Source organism: Heterocephalus glaber, unplaced genomic scaffold (genome assembly GCF_053883595.1).
Source record: "Heterocephalus glaber isolate CG9 unplaced genomic scaffold, H.glaber_assembly_v1.0 deba00000281, whole genome shotgun sequence".
Taxonomy (NCBI): domain Eukaryota; kingdom Metazoa; phylum Chordata; class Mammalia; order Rodentia; family Bathyergidae; genus Heterocephalus; species Heterocephalus glaber.
The window spans coordinates 31,512,406-31,528,110 of NW_028258139.1; the positions used below are offsets into that span (position 1 = coordinate 31,512,406).

The 15,705-nt window shown below is 47.1% G+C and overlaps 1 long non-coding RNA gene across 4 annotated transcripts in view; it reads left to right on the plus strand.

Annotated features, from left to right (window-relative positions):
• The window catches only part of LOC110347546 (uncharacterized), an 87,031-nt gene that overhangs the window by 13,385 nt on the left and 57,941 nt on the right, over positions 1 to 15,705 (plus strand). For 2 of the 4 annotated variants that reach the window (XR_002392235.2, XR_002392236.2), the window contains exon 1: positions 2,106 to 2,346. The exons of the other annotated variants lie outside the window; for them this stretch is intronic. This is a non-coding gene — a long non-coding RNA (uncharacterized LOC110347546). Of the gene's footprint in view, positions 1 to 2,105; positions 2,347 to 15,705 lie in introns of those variants that run through there. 4 annotated transcript variants of the gene reach the window in all.

Sequence of the window (15,705 nt, forward strand, 5' to 3'; positions counted from 1 at the left end):
TTGGCTGCAGCTGTGAGGAGAATGCTTGGGTTATGCTGGGGTGATAAAGCTGTTATTCTGTGGGAGAATCCCAATGCATTCTCCATGTGTGTTGCCTGTGTTTGTGGTGAGCCTTGACAGCCAGTGCAGGGCTGCTGTTGCAGTCTTTGGTTGGAGGTGAGCAAACCAGGCTGTTACTGAAACATGGCCGCTAAGCCAGCTTGGTGGTGCAGAGTGTGCTCACCCATGCCTCTGCCATGGTGGGGCCTGGCCCAGCGCAGCCCTCGTCTGTAAGCCGAGGAGGATGCCTGCATCTGCCACACAGCACCCTAACCCTAACCCCACAAATATCATGGTCAGAGGGAGACACGACAAGCAGCTGGAGCTGCAGGACGCGACATTCCGGAGTTGGGTGGGCAGAGATCTGGGATCCTGACTAAGCACAGCCCCTGGTCCTCTCTGCCTTGATTCTAGCTCAGACATTCCAACTGATGGCCCCGAGGTGGGCTCAAAAACATTTTTGTTGAGTCTTCATGATTAGCTAAATCTGAGTAATGCCTGTTGATCTCTTGAGGTGTGGTGGTCAGGGTTCTCCAGAGAAACAGAGTGTAAGGGTCATGTGTGTGGAAAGAGAAAGAGAGGAGAGAGAGAGGTTTTAAGAAACTGGCTCATACAATTGTGAAAGCAGAAGTCACGGCCACCAGGCTTGAGATCCAGGGCAGCAGGGTGCAGTCGGAGTCTAAGGGCTGTCTGCTGCAGGCTGCCTTCTTGCTTGGTGATTAGACTTTGTTCAAATGTTGGATAAGGCCGCCCTTGCAATATGGGTGGAAATCGGCTTTATTCAAGGTCCACTGATTTAAATGTTCAGCTCATCCAGCAAACACACTCACAGCAACTTCAGAATAATGTTTGACCAGATATTGAGCACCACGACCCAGCCAACAGGACACAAGACTCTCATCACAGCAGCCGTGCAGGACCCTTGGCTGTGACCTGGGTCGTCTTGCACCCAGCCCGCACCACTTGTTTACTCATCTTCTGACTCCGGTACCCGTGTAAAGGTGTGGTCCTCACCCCAGCACCCTCCTCACCAGCATGCCTGAGATCTGTGTGGGAAAGCTTAGCTTGCTGGTCTGCATCCTGAGCTGGCTGGAGGCTCTGTGCCAGGTGCACTGGGTCTCTGGCTTGGGTGGCTATGCCGTCACTCAAATGAGCTGTGGGGGGAGCATGTTGAAATTGTAGCGACATGGCCTCAGGGAAGAGAGAAAGCCGGAGAGAACAGGTGGAGCTGGGAAACCTAACTGACAGGAGCACTGGGCCCTTGCAGCCGTCGGATCCAGCCGGCAGTGTCCCAAGGATAGGGCAAGTTCGTGTGTGTCCCAACGGGAAGGTCCACTGTGGAAGCGAGTTCCCTCGAAGTGGGAGGGCCCAGGAGAGTGGCAGCACCCATGGGCTGTGAGTGGCCGTCTTTAAAGCAGGCCTGAGCAGCAGGGAGGGCAGCCTGAGCTACTCGAGTCCATTCAGGAAGAAAGCTCAGGCTTAAAGAAGGGTCCAGCTCCAGCGGGAAATGGAGGCAGGACCTGGGCCATGGGGATGACTGCAGCATATGACCGGGCCGGGCTTACTGCTTGTGGTGAGTCCAAGGTCATCCGAGCACGAAGGGGCCAAGAGTGCCAGCGGCAAGGCCACTTCTGACTTGGTGTGGTGGCGCAGGCCTGGGATCCCAGCACTCCGCTGGCCTGCAAGTTCAAGCTACCGGGGCATCTAGCGAGACCTCGTTTCAAGTAGAAACGGCTGGGAGTGCAGCGCAGTGCACAGGCCGAGTTCAGTCCCCAGTTAGCCGACCCCGTGCATGCAGAGATCCACCTCAGACCTTGTCTGGGCCTGCCAGGCCTAGGCCGGCAGGGTGGGCTGAGGCCTGCTCCGACAGGCATCTGGACTGACGGCGCCTGCGCAGCAGTGCAAGCAGTGCAGCAGTGCCGCCGTTTCTCCGAGAGGTGGCGCTCGTGCTTTGTCTTTGGGTGGGCTCCTAGTTTACTTAGATGGAAAAAAAAAAGCATATGTAAATTCTGCTGTTTTAGTGCTCATAGAAACACGACTTGTCTTCCCTAGTTTAAAAAGCAGATTCCATGCACTCTCCTGTGCCCAGGATCACGTTTCTGAGAGCTCTCGCTGATGTTTCCTTCTGGAACGAGGCATAGAGGGAGGGCTGCGTGGGAATCTGCGGCCTGGACCCCAGGCCTGCCCAATGCCATCCACTCCCGCGCGAGGCGGGCTGAGGGGGCGTTAGTGGACGGAGGACAGAAGGGTTAACTGTCTGGAAGCTTACTGAGCAAAGGTTGGGAGATCAGTAAGTCATGAAGGAAGGTTAGTATTTGGGTAGAAAATACCTTTTCTGAATATTGTGAAGTCGGGGTATTGCAAACAACCCAGGTCTCCCAGAGTTGCTGAGGTCAGGCCTTTTCCGAAGAACTGTAGACTGGAAGACCTCACTGTGAGTCTGAAGTTAAAGAGAAAAGGACGAGGGGCAGGGACATACGTTTATAAAATCCGGGAAGCACCCCAACTTCTGGAGAGAGGAAGAATTAGGGAAATACTGAAGGCCTGTGATAATTAGGAATATGCACTTCTGAAGTTATTTCAGGCCACAGTTAATGTGAGGTAGTAGCACATTCTGAGAATCAGTTAATAATTAATCCACATTTATATCACATTTTATGGTTTAGAAGGCAGGATCACCATGTTGGAATTTGGGGTATTTCTCTGTAACAGCCAAGGAAGCAGGTTTAAAGGAGTTACATGAGATACACTGGATGATGTAAATAGTAAGTGACCAAATCCTATGGAAAAAGTGAGTCTGGAATAGTTGATCTTTTTAGCAACTTGTGGAACTTTAATCTTTGTCCAGTGAATGCTGATTGAGTGCCGGTCTCGTATGGGCTGATACTGGGTGTCTGGTGGCTTCTGATACAGTTCCTGACATTGGGCACTCACAGCCGGCTCAGTGAGTGGTTCCCAGTTGGGGCATTTGTTTCTCCCAGGGAACACTGACAGTGTGGGGAGGGTTTTCAGTTGCAGTGGCTGGGAGGTGAAGTCACTGGTAGCTCCTAGGTTGCTGCTGAATGTCCTACAGCTCACAGCACAGCCCCCACCACTGAGAACCAGCTGGCTGCCTCAGTGCATTTGGTCTGCTGTATGGAGGACAATAGACGGGCTGGCTTTCCAGAATATGTGGGTCACCAAGGCTGCTTCTTGGCTTGTGGAAGGCACGTTCTCCTCTGTCATCACATGGCAGAGACAGGGAGTGTTCTGGCCTCTCCATCTCCTTGTAAGGGAACTAATCTCGTCATGGGGTTCCACTTTCATGATCTTGTCTAAACTGAACTGCCCCTGAAATGCCCCGACTCCAAATACTATCCCAGTGGGGCAGGGCTGCCACATGTGAATCATGGAGAACATGAACATGAAGTTCATAGCACGAGCCCAACTGTCGGTAGTGTGGCGGTTGAGAAACTCTGGTCTAGCTCATCATTCATTCACTCATCGATTTATTTATACAGGTCTGGTAGAAGCTATGGGTTTCCTGGGGCCATGGGTTCAGTTGTGGTCCCCCAGACTTGTCAGTCCTGACCCTGACTACCTGAGAATGTGGCTCTCTTTGGAGACAGCACCTCACAAAAGATAATTCAGTTGAAATGAGGTCACTAGGGTAGGCCTTCATTAAGCAAGACTGGTGTCCTATGAGAAGAGAAAGTCTGGACACAGGAAAGAGGCACTAGGGATGAACACGCGCTGAGGGAAGAGAAGCCAAAGGCTGCGCCTGCAGAAGAAACCAAAACTGTGAGTACTTGGTCTCAGACTCAGCCCGGAACCGTGAAACACATATGTTTACTGCTCACGCCACTCAGTCTGCGCCTTGGCAGCCGAAGAAAACTAAAGCACGTGGCATTCAGCTTTCTCCTCTGTTGGAGAGGAGGTGGTAGTGGATTTCACGAACAGTCCTTTCCAGTGTGAGAAATAGACAAGCCCCTTGTGTACATGAGCTGCCTGTACCTCCTAAGGCACAGTTACTGGACACACCTCTTAATCAGAGAACAGGGACAGGACAGTCCTGAGGGGAAGTACAAGAGCCCCCAGAGGAGCCTGGAATTAGAAATGGACTTTCCATCACTTCCAAAGACCAGTCAGGCTGGGACAGTTTCCCATGTGCCCTTTTCCCATATAAAGACTTGAAACCCCAGAGGGGGCTGTGGAATCCCAGTAGTGTGCATGTCTCCACTGGGACAGGCAAACTCCTTGTCAGAGTTTCCAGAGAGGAAATGGAACTTCAGGAATTTTTCCTCTGGAAAGAGTTCAGTAGAGCCTGTGGCCCTATGGGGAGTTTCCAGCCCCTAGGTCTGGCTGGATCCCAGGCACAGGGGAATCCCGCTTTCTGGAAAGGAGGCTGGTTGGCCTGTCTTATCGGTCTCCAGGCACAGGATCTCAGGATGTGACAGCGCTAGGACTCAGCAGCAAGGGGCTGAAGCTTCTGTGATGTTCACAGGTGCACTACTTGCTGAAAATTGGCCTGGAAATTCTCCACTGCCCTATAAACAAGAGCATGTGAACAACAGTGGTCACTGTTTGAATTTTTCTTATGTTTCTTAACCTTTTTTTTCATAAATTGGGATATATCAGGACATATTGAAGGGCAGACTTGGTACTATGCTTCCCAGCTTTTCATAGTTAACCATCTGCCCAAATAGCAGAACTTCAACAAATGTCTACTCAGAAATTCACATTGCTTATAATTTTTTGAGAGGTGGACTGGATAGGAGATATAGATACTAAGCCACTGTTTGGGGTGTGTGTGTGTGTGTGTGTGTGTGTGTGTGTGTGTGTGTGTGTGTGTATGTGGTGAAAATTATAAAATGGCCTTCAGGGTGCTGCTCATTAAATGAGTGTTAACCAAAGAAGGAAGGGAGGGAGGGAGGGAGGGAGGGAGGAATGCATTCTAAGGGTCAGTGTAAAACCCTACTGGAATGTAACAAGGGCTTTTGTTTGTTCAGTGCTACATCCCCAACACCCAGAGTAGGGCTCAGAGTAGGCACTCAGCTAACATTTGCTGCATGAGTGACTGTTGGAAAATAAATAGATCTCTTTGAGTCCCCTTCATTCACTTGTGAAATGTGCACTGGGTCTTATGTTAGGCACTAGAAATGGCCAAGCTAATGCTCCCGCCCTCAAGGGCTAGTTTACTGAGTGGATCAGGCAAGGAAGCCTATGATTAAAATGCACCTGGAAGATTTCTGTGATGCATATGAGGGAAGGGAGTGATCAGAAGCCAGAGGCAGTGGCTGGAATTGGGCTGTTGCTCTTCCTTGGGAAGGAAAGAGGCTAGGAAATGGCAGAGATGAAGGCATATGGATATGGGGAGCCTAATTTGGTTTTGTGGGGTTGGATTGTGGACAGTTGTGTGTGTGTGGGCTGGGGAGTAGCAGGAAAAGAGTATAAAGAGGCAAATAGGAGCAAGAGTATGAAGAATCTTTAGCACGATGCTGAGGAGTGGGGACTCCAGTGTGAATGGGGGAACGAGCCACAGGCCATGGAGGTGTCAAGGTGAGATTCACATATTAGAAAGAGCTCTGTGTGCAGGTGGAGAATGGCTGGAAGGAGACTGAAACAAGAAGCGGTAATGACCATGGAGGATGCTGCCAGCAGTCCTCCAGTAAGAAATGACCAAGCTAAGACATGCAGATATTTAGGGAGCAGAAAAGGCAGCACATGGCAACCGATCATTTGTGAGGGTCAGAGAAGAAAGTCTGGGGAAACTCCCCGAATTCTGCACCTTAATGAATAGGGTATCAACAGCAAAGACAGGGAGGAAGTGGGGAAGAACCATGGCCAGCTGAATCTTCCTAAGGACTTGCGACCATTGTTAGTTAGCATCATTTCCTCCATCAGGGGACTCCCTGCCTCACCAGGTAAGCATCTTCCATGCTTTACAACCCAGATCAATGCTATCTTCCATGTGAAATCTTTGACTTCCTTGGAAAAGTTAGATTGTTTTTGTAACATTTCATTTGCTCTCCTGTTGTAACCTTGATCACACTGCCTTGTTCCTGATTGTAAATCTGCCTTACTTACTACCCAGTAGACATTGTTGGTGTCCTACGCCTTTTTGTATCTGTTTAGCATGTGCCTGGTACCTAGTAGGCACACAACGAAGTTTTACTGAATAGGCAATTTTAAAATGCATTCCTGTGAGACATCGGGAGGAGAGTAAGCGTGTGTTCCATGGCTCCTCCCCAATTTATAGGCCATTAACAGAGTTAGAGTGTCCTGGGTAGTGTGGTCTAGAAGCATCAGCCCTCCACTGACTGCAGAAAGGGGAAAATACTGAGAATCCACGACTATCTTTCATAATCTGAGCAAGGCATTCCAACAGGTCAGGAGGTTCTGGGCTCTGGCAGCAACTTTGTGCATCCAGAGTCTTAGAAATTACCAGCCCCCTGAGAACCGTTTTTGCAAAGACTGTGAGATTTTAAGTGATCTTACCTGATGTATCTCCCACTGCAAATGGGCTGAAGAAATGGATGGCAATGCTGGGTCAGATGAGGTCTGATTTGGCCTTACAGTCCGAATCAGGATTTCCTGAATCCTGCCATGTTCCAGGTTCTGTGCTAGGAATCTCAAATAAAAATCTCTCCTAGTATCAGAAACCCATTTTACAGATTAAAAAACTGAGCCTAAGAGATAAAACAAGTGGAATGATAAGCTCAAGGTTGTACAACTCATGTGGCACATTTGGGATTCAATCTCAGATTTTCTGACTCCAAGTCTGAAGTTTTTGGTTTTCTGGTCCACAAAATGGAGATAACATCTACCTTGATCATCTTCTAAGATTCGAAGATTACATGGGATTGTATAAATAAAGTTCTTATTAGATGGTATTAAAATCAGAGATGCCTGGCTAGAGTTTTCAGTGCCTTCAGCCAAAGGATTAAGAAGCATGGAGATTTCTGGCTTCCTCTGATGCTGGGAATGTGTTTACAGGGAGTGCAGTTACCAGCCAGTCTCCTGTTGGTCATCCAGATGGGGTCACGCCTGCCAAGATGTCAGCCATAGTCTGCCCAGTGTCGTCACTGCTGAAAATCTAATGGAGACAACAGCTACCACTTAGTGACTGTCCAGAGGCCTGCTGCCTTTCCTGTGTTATTTTCAATTCTGCCATACAATAGAATTTATTATTTTCTTCTTATGGGTGAGGTTCAGAGAGGTTAAGTGACTTGCCCTAGATGACACAGGCTCCAGGTCAGAGGCAGCTCTTGAGCCTAGCAGTATCTGATTCTAAACAGCAAGCTTACCTGTCTGTCACAGCTGACAGCAGTGGTTCTGGTGGTTTCTCTCTCTGACGTATTATCATGACGCGGGACCTCTAAAAACACGTTCTTCTCTAGGTTAAAGCCAGCTGTTCTGTACACATTGAAAAACAAGGTTTCAGCTTGCGTGGCTCAAGAGCTAAATTTCATCTGTGTGTGACTGCTGCACCTAAACTCTGAATGCTTGTTGAACAGGAGCATTTCATGATTTGGAAATTAAATTGATGGCAAGTCATCAATCAAACCAAGCTCAGGAAGCCAGACATTTAAAGCAGGAAAAACACAGCTGGGCCTCGGAGGGACAGCTGAGGACAAAGGCAGACTGACCGATGGCAGCCCGAAGGCCAAGCCGGCTGCTGCTGCATCTTGGATGGCCCTCAAGAGCTGGGAAAACTTTTCATGGTTTTAAAGGGCTAGGAAAAATTATTAAAAAATTAATGTGCAGTGTTTAGACCTGGTAACACCTTTGATTCCTTTCATAGTGTTTTCCAGCTCTGGGCTCAGGGCTGGAGCTCTCTCTCCAGTGAGGAAGGAAGGAAGCCACACTTCCCCTTCCCTTCCTGATCCAGAGCAGACTTCCTCTTCCCGTGGGGCCGGGCAGTCACTGGGCAGCGAGGCAGGGTGGGGCAGTGGGCTGGACACTCGGTGGGTCCTCGGATGCTGAGGGACATCCGTTTCAGAAGACGAGGGTTTGTTCTGAGAGGAAAGGGGGGTGTCTCAGAGGAAAGGGTCTTCAGTGAGCAGAGTGAGCCCCAGCTTCTGCTCTTGGGCCTGTACCCCATCTGTGTTCCTTTATCACACAGATACCAGGAGGAACATTTTGCTTTTGTTGGCGAAAGAAAGACTTTTTCTTTCTCATGGTCCAGAGAAATGAAGTGGGAAGTCTCAGAAAGCTCTGCTTTCTGCCTGGTGAAGGAAAGGGAGCCTATTGCTGGAGCAGGCTAGAAGCACGCAGGTGCTAACCGGGCCCCCTCCAGGCTGGGCTCCAGTGCGCTCTCCTGCAGCCTGGCTCCCAAGGCCCGGGGACCACAGTGGGGTCGGGGCAGAGCCGCCTTCCTCTCTCCAGTTAGCCCCTACCTCGTGATTGTGGACATGGTTGTGACTCCTGCCCCAGGCTGTCTGAGCACTGCGCCACCTGGCCTGTTAGCGGTGTCAGGTTGTATGCTGTAGAGGCACCTGGGAAAGTCGAGAGCATCTCAGTATTCACTGCTTGGTCGGCTGGCCCGACTCTCTCCCTGCAGGCCTTTTCTCCTGGCACCCTCCTTCCCTGGCCACTTCTGGCCTGCTGTCCCTTCTCTGGGGGCCTCCTGGGATTCACTCTCATTCTGGGGACCGAGGGAGGTGGGAGCCCTGTGGTGCTTTCCCTCTCTACTCCCCAGATGCAAGAGTTGTGTGAGCAGATTTGCTCTCTTTAAACACATCTGAGAGTAGGTGGACGCCATGTGGGTTCCAACCCGAGTCTGCATCATCCAAGTCACATGGCAGCAGGGCATGGGCTCTGGCTGTGCCTCCCATGGCAGCCCTGCCTGGGTTTAACAAGATTTGTGTGGAAATGGACCCTCGCTTCCTGTGGTGCTCCCCAAGTCTCAGGGCCCAGTTCTGGGGCCAAGATGGGAGCCCTGCACTCTGAAAAGGCCTGATGAGCCTGGGTCTCCTCTGAGCCAAGTGTGTACCCGGCCCCTGGCTCTCCCTTTCCTGGGGCCCCGGAACCTACACAGCAGCCATGGTCAACTCTCCCCCTCAGTTCTTCAGGCTCAGGCAGATGTGCAGCAGGGTGCAGCAGGGTGCAGCCTAGGCCCACCCGGGTCTGACACACACAGCAGGGGCTTGTGGCACACCATGCTCTGCGGGGCCCTCAGGATTTACTGGGTGGGGGCACTCACAAATGTCACATCGCTCAGCATTCCACAGAGTCGCTCAACTCAGTGCCATTTGACATCTACAGAAGAGATGAGGAAATGGAGGCCTGGGGAAATTACAGTTCCCTCAATATCATGTAGTGGAGTTGAGATTCTAATGCTGCTTTTTTTTTGTTTTTAGCTTGAAAATCTGTGCCTTTAGGTCATGCACACAGTCAGTGAGTTAGGAAAAGCAAACAGACTTAGGATTTGTTATAGCCCTTATTAGGTTGCACTGTAAGCAAGATTGTAATTTTTCTCGAGTCTGTTGCTCACTTGGTAGATGATAAGCAGAGGCTGGGTCTTATATACTTTGAGATCCTTGAGAACCAGATTGCCTAGTACACAGTAGGTGCTTAGTAGATACTTGTTGCTTAAAGTGTTGTTAAGGGTTTCTGTCACCAGGTGCATTCTGAACTTAATCATGGATGAGAAGTACTCCTGGAAGGAGGCAGAGGAATCTGAGCAGATGCAGTCAAAGGAAAGGCAGAAAACGGCTTTAGGAATGAAGTGAGGAATAGCAGGTTGGGGGTCTGGGATGTGCCCTGGTGTGCTTTGATATTCCGTAATCCAGGCTTTGATTCCCATGCAACGTGCTCAACTGCTGCCTTTTTGTAAAGATTGATGAGGGGGAGGGAAGTTTAAGTGAGTTTCTAATGAAATCCTAAGGAAGGGACAGACGTTAAGTCTACAGTTCCAGCTCCCTTTGTTGGACAAATTTCAGAAGACATTTCTGCAGCAGTCAGAGGTTGCTGAAGCGGAAACACGGCTGTGACCACAATGCCCCGCTGTGGAAGCCACGAGGCCTTGTGCTGGTGCACGGGATGGGGAGAGCAGGTTTGGGGCCTCCCTTTGGCTTCCTTCCAGAGCTGGTCAAGGTGGTCCCTGGGCACGGCATGCTCTGAGAGCAGCAGGAGTACCAGGTGTTGGCAGGGAGGGCATGCACTGACTCTGACCAGGAAGCATCTATGACTTGAGGGATGTGGTGGAGCTGTGAGGGACACAAACCTGGCTACCATGTTGGGAAAACCAAGCCCTGTGCTATTACAACATGACTAGTGGCTCGTCAGCCACAGAGAAAGTGAAGTGACAGGGGTAGGCATCATCGAATGGAGACAGGCACCTGGTGTTTGGCATCTGATGAAGATAGGAAGCCTGGGCCCGGCCTCTTCTCTCCCAGCCTCTCCACATAGAGCAGATGAACTAAGCCAATAACTGCCGGATTTAAGGTGAGAGTAGTGGTGTTTTATTGTTGAACAAGGTTCTATGCTAGGCCTTTCTGACTGCTGAGGTGCATTTTGTGGCTCCATAACATTGACATGAGTAGGCTTGTTCACCCTTAAAATTCCATCACTGTTAGGTTCATTTATCATTGTACATTACCAAGAAAATCTAATTGGGACACTTGTTTTATTCAGCATTACTTACTGCATTGCTGAGCTGCAGAGCATAATGGCAGGAAGACTTGGAGGAGAGTGCAATGACACCTGTGCTATTCATTAGCCACCTGACTTTGCACAGTAGTTACAGCCAGCACTCCATATCTATGTGTGCTATATCTGTAGATTTAACCCACATGGATTCAAAATAATTAGAAAAAAATTACATCTGTACTGAATATGTATAGGTTTTTTTTCTTATCATTATTACCTAAACAACACAGTAAAACAACTACCTACATACATTGTATTGGGAATTATGCGTAACCTAGAGGTGATTTAAAGTATAGATATGACACAATATATTCAACAAGTCTGCCAAGCATCTACTTTGTACTAGGCAATCTGTCTCTGAGGATTTAAAGCTGAGCAAGACCCAGCCTCATCCACAAGCTATATGTAAATTTTATGTCATTTTATAGAGGGACTTGAGGATATGAAGATTTTGCTGTCCTTGGGGGTCCTGGAAGCAATCCCCCTGCATCCTGAGGGACAGCTGTTGTGAGGGTTAATCCTGATTGTAAACTTGAATGGCTCGAGGACACCTGGGAGATGAGTGAAGCATACTATTGGGGGTGTCTTTGTGGGTCATGGTGGCATGGCTTTGGGAACTGTATCTTGTCCCTGGCCCCTTGTCTGGCTCTTCCCCTGCTCTCTGCTTCCTGTATGCCACAGGTGAGCAGGTTTCTCCTATTATGCCCCTTTCATCAAGATGTCCCTGACTTACAGTAGCATCTAAAAAAATGAACTATCTAGGAATCAGCCTAACAAAGGAAGCAAAAGACCTCTACGCTGAAAACTACAGCACTCTGAAGAAGGAGATCGAAAACGATATAAGAAAATGGAAAGCTATCCCTTGTTCCTGGGTAGGAAGAATCAATATAGTGAAAATGGCCATACTTCCAAAACTACTGTATAGATTTAATGCAATACCGATTGAAATTCCAAGAATATACTTCACAGAACTAGAGAAAACAATCCAAAAATTCATTTGGAAGCAGAAGAAACCTAGAATAGCAAAAACAATTCTGGGCAACAGAGACATGGCTGGGGGTATCACAATCCCCAACTTGAAACTATACTACAAAGCTACTGTGATAAAAACAGCATGGTACTGGCAAAGAAACAGACCCAAGGATCAGTGGAATAGATTAGAAGATGCAGAAACAACTCCAGACATACTCAGCCACCTCATCTTTGACATAGGAGCCAATCACCCTCATTGGCGAAAAGATAGCCTGTTCAATAAGTGGTGTTGGAAAAACTGGATTTCAACCTGCGAAAGATTAAAACTAGACCCATACCTATCACCATACACTAAACTAAGATCGAAGTGGATTAAAGAGCTAAATATTAAGACAGAAACACTAAACTTGCTGGAAGATAAGTTAGGTAAAACTCTCAATGACATTGGCATAGGAAAAGAGTTTATGAGCAGAACTTCAGTAGCGCGGGAACTAGCACAAAGAATCAACAACTGGGACTTCATCTTATTAAAAAGCTTCTGCACTGCAAGAGAAACTGCCAACAGAGCTAAGAGACAACCTACAATATGGGAAGAAATTTATAGCAGCTGTACCTCCGTCAAAGGTCTACTATCTAGAATATATAAAGAATTGAAAAAAATCAGACCCCCCAAATTCAAAGACCCAATTCAAAAATGGGCATTCAAAATGAACAGACATTTCTCAGACAAAGAAGTAAAAACAGCAAATAAATATATGGAAAAATGTTCAACATCACTGGTCATTCGAGAGATGCAGATGAAAACAACTCTGAGATTCCACCTCACCCCACAAAGAATGGCTGCTATCAAGAAATCAACCAATAACAGATGCTGGTGGGGGTGTGGGGAGAAAGGAACCCTTCTCCATTGTTGGTGGAAGTGCAGACTGGTGCAACCACTGTGGAAATCAGTATGGAGATACCTCAAAGAACTAGGGCTAGAGGTCCCATTTGACCCAGCTATTCCCCTGCTGGGGATCTTCCCAAAAGAACTAAAAGAATCATTCCACAGCAATGTCTGTGCACCTATGTTTATAGTGGCACAGTTTGTAATATCTAAGGATTGGAAACAGCCCAAGTGCCCATTAACTGGAAACTGGATAAAGAAGATGTGGTTTTTTAAATAAAATGCAGTACTACTCAGCCATAAAGAATGAGAAACTAGAGACATTTATAGCTAAATGGATGCATATGGAGGCCATCCTCTTAAGTGAAATAAATAGAACACACAAGTGTAAATACTGAATAGTTTCTCTAGTGTGAGAAACTGAAAGTGTAAATAAGGATGAAAATGATTAAAATGAATAATTGATAATTTGAAATAGGAAAAGGTCCAAAGGTGGAGGGGTGGTGGGAGGGGAAGGGGAAAGGGAAGAAGGGAAAGGAAAAATTATGAGAAAAGAAAAAAAAGGAAACAAAGTCTGTGTAAATAGGGAAGGATGGAAGGGGTGAATGGTGCATAGGGAATGGGGAAAAAAATAAGAACTAAGATACATCATGTTCAGGTACAAGCACCCAAAGATAAATGTAAATGTATTGTATACCTAAGATGTACCAATTAATGTGTATATATATATATATTATACATATTATATATTTTATATATATATATATATAAAGATGTCCGTGCCTTGGAACCAGCTAACCATGGACAGAAACCTCTGGCATCATAAGACAAAATATACTTTCCCCTTTAAATTGTGTGCACCCAGGATTTTGTCCTAGCAATGGAAAGGTGGCTAATACAACTGTATACAGTATTACATTGGACACTTCCTCTTTCATATTAAAAATGAGTGTTGGGGAATGTTGGGGAGTGTCTTGGTAGTTTGGTGTGCTATAACAGATTCCCAAATGGGCTGGTTTAAAACATTTATTTGTCACAGTTCTGGAGGCTGGGAAATCCAAGTGCAAGGTGCCAGTTCCCGGCACAGACAGTGTGTCCTCATGGCCAGAGAGAGCGAGCCCTCAGTGTCTCTTCTTAGAGGGACCTCATCCCATCATGGGCTCTGCTCTCATGATTTAACTAACCTAAGGGCCGCCACCGAATGCCACCACACTGGGGCTTAGGGCTTCTTTCCATGAGGGGAGGGACACAGGTCAATCTATAGCAGGGGAGCAATGGAGGAAAAGGTGAAAGGTTGTTGTATATTTGACTTTTTCTAAATTATGCTCACCTCTCGAATGGAGAGACTTTATTAACTTATATACTTAGAAACTGAGAGTATGAGTCTGCTCATGAGTTGGCTTTGTTAGAGAGAACACTAAGCCAGAGAGCACTTGTTTGCCATGGGAAATGAACATGACACATTTTACACTGTGGGCACATTGTTTCCCAGAGCGAGCATCTGAGGAACCTGTCTGCCTCCTGGCCTGGTTGTGATGAGACCATAGTCCCTCACCCGGCAGCAGCAGGCGCGAGAGTGCTTAGGCCTCAGACCACTCCCAGGCTGAGGCACAGAGGACAGTGTCGGGGAGTTGGCATCCTCGCACCCCTGGGGCCATGGAAATTAGTGTAGGCCTAGTGGAAAGGGGTCTGGCAGCAGGTACAGAGAGAGCCATCCAAGCACACAAAATGTCTGACTCAGTCCCATGCCTGGGAGTTCATCCCAAGCAAACAGTGCTGAAGAAGGAGAAAATTATTCATGAAGGTGTCTCCAGAGCATTTTTTTCCATCGTGAAAAATTGGAACTGTATAGAGCAGAGGCTGCCCAACCTTTCTGTAAAGGAGTAGATGATAAATATTTCAGGCTTTGAGAGTGTACAGTATCTGTATGATATTTAGCTTCATATCATGCAAGATGCCTTAGGTAGTATGTAAATGAATGGCCTTGGCTATTGGAAGAGCAAAAGTAAAGGAACTTTCCTCTGAGTTTCATTGGAAAGAACTGAAAATACACAGCTTAAATGGGAGAAAAAGCATACAAATTTATTAGCATAGAGAAGGGAAAAAAACCCCACAATACAGGAAAATTCACAGGAGTGTAAGTACCCACCAGCCCATCAAGATCTAGAAACTTCTATGCCCCTTTATCCAAAGGGAAACCAGAGAACAGCAAGCAACTTAGTGGGCTTGGAGAACATACAACAACCTGGAGCAGAGTCAACTTGGCCTGCAGAACACACAATAGGAAGTAAATGGTTCTCTGGGGAACAGAAATAGAGTACAGTGGTGTGTGACAAAAGTTTGTCCAGGTGTGCTGACAGAATTCAGTATTTTTTTCCTGCAATATTTGAATTAATGAAAATCAAGGAGGGGATCAGAGGAAATTTTGGGGGTGGGTGGGTCCAGACTTAGATAGATAAGGGAACTTTGCCGAAAGCCTCTCTGAGCTTATGGGGTGTAGAGGAGAAATAAGGCAAGGTTAAAGGACATTAATTCTGAGCTTGCTTTTAAAATCTTTTAATTTCCTCTAGCTCAAATTGCTCAGCATGCCAAAAAGTGCTATATTTTTGGTGTATTGTTCACTATGTTGCCAAATTAAGTTAGAATAAAACTTACTGTATGGAGGGCTGGGGATTTAGCTCAGTGGTTCTGGCACCTGCCTCACAAGTGCAAGGCCCCAAATTCAATCCCCAGTACCAAAAAAAAAAAAAAGAAACTTATCGTATGGAAACTTAAATATCATAATTTTTATATGTTATGGAAATATCTTTTTGGGCCTGGGATTTAGCTCAGTGGTTTTGCCGCCTGCTGAGCAAGCGCAAGGACCTGAGTTTGATCCCTGGCACCAAAAAAAAAAAAAGAAAAAAGAAAATATCTTTTTATTTTTTTCCTAACCACTAAAAATGTTAAAACTATTTTTAACTTTCAAGCCATATAAAAACAGGCAATGGGCCAGATTTGGTTTAGAAATTGTAATTTGCTGACCTTTGGTCTAAATACAGTGGCATCTCTGTTTATGAACTTAATTGGTTTTACCATTTGGGGGAAGATGGCTGTGGTTGTGTTTGTCACCTGATGCAGAGCTTGCAAACCAAAGCGAAATTTTGCCAAACGCTTTTGTTTGTGAACACAGCTAT